Below are 3,180 nucleotides of genomic sequence, written 5' to 3'. Positions count from 1 at the left end.
TAGAATAATCAATTAAAAAAACTAAATTTAATTTTTGGATATTTCGGATATTCGAAACTTTCAAAAACACTATCCGAATCCGAATCCAAAAATTCGGATATTCGAGATTCGGATATCCGAATTTTCGGATAGTTTGGATTCGGATTTTCGGATATTTCGGATTCAGATTTTTTTGAACATCCCTAGTATAGTCACTTGTTAAAATGCCGAATGTGTCAACAAAACTCTTTCACCTTGAAGGGATAGGCTAGAAATCAAGTGTGGTATTGTAGCTCCAAACACTTTACATTTGGGAGTATGCCTCAAGTGTGGCTTATAGTAGAATGTCATAGACTATTGATTTTTTAAAATTGGGATTAATTTTAGAATTTACCGAATATAGTAAAAGTCTAGTTTTACTGTATTAATCGGGACAACTTGATGAACCCTTTCATCTCTCAGAACACTTAGTTTTAAATAATCAATTACAACTAAGTTTATTGCGATATCACTAACCAGTTTTAAGTTGATAGAGAAATCTACTAAGTTATTAGTTTTTGAAAATCAAATAAAGTTTAATTTGCAAAAACATAACTGGTTAATTTATTTTAAAGTATTTGGTATTAGGTTGCTGGTATTATAACCTATTATAATAAAGCAAGAAACCACAATAGTAAACAAGAATACGTAAATCTTAAATGGCCAAGATTAGTGATTGATCTTGCTAAAGCCGATTAGTACGATCAATCGGGTCAAGGGGTCACAACACAAAACAACCACAAGGATGGACTCTTGGTGCATCCCTTCATCTTTGGTAACTCTCACTTACTTCAAGAACTCCAGGAGCTCGTCCTCAGTATTCCTTCGGGTCTTCTTCATTACAAAATTCAACTAATACAAGTAATGAAAAACTAAACACTATTTACTACAATTTTGAACCATTAAAGTGGCCAAAAACCATAAATAAAACCGAAAAATATATATAACTTTTGAACCATCCATAAGACCAAAAAACTAAAAAATCATTCAACCAAACAAAAAAGGTCTGACTAGATTTCATACTCAATTTTTTAATTCATTTTCTAAAATGATTCAACCAAACAAAAAAGGTCTAACTTTTGTCACACTCTCATCCATTCTCATATTTTTTAATTCATTTTCTAAAATATGGATCCTACATGGGTCATTACCCACCCAGTTTAATGTCATTCAAACTTACTATCTTTTATTCTAATCAAACCATAAATACCAAAATTCTACCAACTCCATCACTACTATCGCCCTTCTCCATGACCTCCACCACCACCCATGCCGACAACGAAATAGCCCCTCTCCACGGCCGCCGCCACCACCACTACTATCGCCCCTCTCCACGGCCACCACCACCACCACCACATCCTCTATATATGGATTATAGATTGTTAACACATGTTCCTTTTCGTATCCAAAAGTGACGATTCTGATATGAAGCTTATCCATTTCGGTCTTTCTGATTTCATTAGACCAGGTAATGATATGATGATGGATAATATGATTGTGTATTTATTATTAGTTTTAATTATTGCTCTAATTATTAGTACCTGGCCTAATCGATATCTAGAGGATGTTATGATCCGGTAGTTTAGTTTGGCAGTTTCCCATACTGTCATTTGATGTCTCTTTAAACTTTTCAAAGGTTTCTATATCATGCTTCTAATTAAAAAGTAATCTGATATCCAGATATGTATATACAATTTGTATTGTGCTGTATTTGTTTCTTTTTAAGAAAATGTTAACCATAACTTAGTTGTCTTACATATTCATTTATACGTATGTATATATTTTATTTTCAAAGGTTTTATTATTTCATAGCTTTACATATTCTGGTTTGTTTACCATATGTTTATTAGTTTGTGTTTTATGACATAATGTGTTTAATTGTTACTTGGCAAATAAATTATATTATTTGAACATGGTGTATTAATAATGACTTTCTATCATGAAGCAGCTTGCACCATTGACCCAACGAAAAAGAAGAAAAACAAGGTGGTTATTCAAGATCCTCGAGAAGATTCTGTTGAACAGTTGTATGAGAAAACCGATAGCTTCTCTGGTAAGCGAAACAATCTTACAAATTTTCTTTTCATAATTCTTTTGAAGTTATATTATATGTTTTACCTTTTGATAATCCAAATTTGGCATGGAGTCTCTTAAACTCTTGAACCTACATTTACTGGTTTGAAAAAGAAAAAGAAGAAACATGTTAGTTATAAACTTATACAGTTATACATACACTCCACAGTCCACATTGTACCCTTTACTACACATCTACAAATGCCTGAATGTGAGCTTTTTTGTGTTCATTTTAGGTTCAGACCGATCTCTTGGATGATGAAAATAAAAATGTTGATGAAGATCTAGATTTTAAGTGGTTTGTTGATTAATTTATTGTTCCCCATAATGTTTTTCTTTTTAATTGTCTTTGAATAACGGGTATAGTTTTCGGTTGTTTAGATCCCATTGGAGATGAGGAGGATCGATAAGGAATTGACTTGCAACCACAAAAACTTCCATGGGAAGGAATGACCGTGATTACAAGTATGAGGTACACAATCTTGTGTTTCAAGAATTTGATGACATGGCTTTTTATAGTTCAACTGCAATATATATTATTGTATAACTTTTGTTGAGTTTATATTTTTTCAGCTTCTAGATCGAGTCTTTCATATCCTTTGTGAAAATAATCTAGCGCTTATTGGAGACAGAAGGAGAATTGTCATGAGGCCACCGCAAGTTCATGAAGGAAAAATAACCATCTTTGTGAACTTTATGGATCTTTGCAAATCATATTTGATCAAATTGTTACTTTTTTCACTTTAAAATTATCCGGTTAAAAGTAGAAGTGGCAAATGGGCAAGTGTTGCAGATTAGTTATCGAGTAAAAAAAGTAAGCCTAATCGGATCCGGGGACATCCTGTTGATCTAAACACAAATTTGTTTGGTTATAACTTTAATTGTTTGTTTACCATAGATTACTTGCTTCTGGCATGAAAGCAAGGAAACATGGTTTTCTATTGTAATAAGAATCATATATATATAATGTTTTCTTTATTTAACATTGTTGGTTATTGCTGACTTTTGTTTGTTTTTTGGGTTCATGCTTAAATATCAGCAGCGTTAGCCCTACAGGGAAAACTTCCAGCATTAATACTACTGGCGTGT

General features: G+C 32.4%; 1 long non-coding RNA gene across 1 annotated transcript; it reads left to right on the top strand.

Moving 5' to 3' along the window:
• Positions 1-1,838: 1,838 nt before the first annotated feature.
• LOC143588154 (uncharacterized) lies at positions 1,839-2,767 on the top strand. The gene is made up of 2 exons (XR_013145045.1): positions 1,839-2,071; positions 2,328-2,767. It is a non-coding gene; the product is annotated as an uncharacterized LOC143588154 (long non-coding RNA).
• The last annotated feature ends 413 nt before the right edge of the window (positions 2,768-3,180 follow it).

Source organism: Bidens hawaiensis, unplaced genomic scaffold (genome assembly GCF_021521415.1).
Source record: "Bidens hawaiensis isolate Kalapana, Puna unplaced genomic scaffold, B.hawaiensis_p1.1 tig00036046_1, whole genome shotgun sequence".
In the NCBI taxonomy this organism is placed as follows: Eukaryota; Viridiplantae; Streptophyta; class Magnoliopsida; order Asterales; family Asteraceae; genus Bidens; species Bidens hawaiensis.
This window is presented reverse-complemented; position numbering and strand designations above follow the sequence as displayed.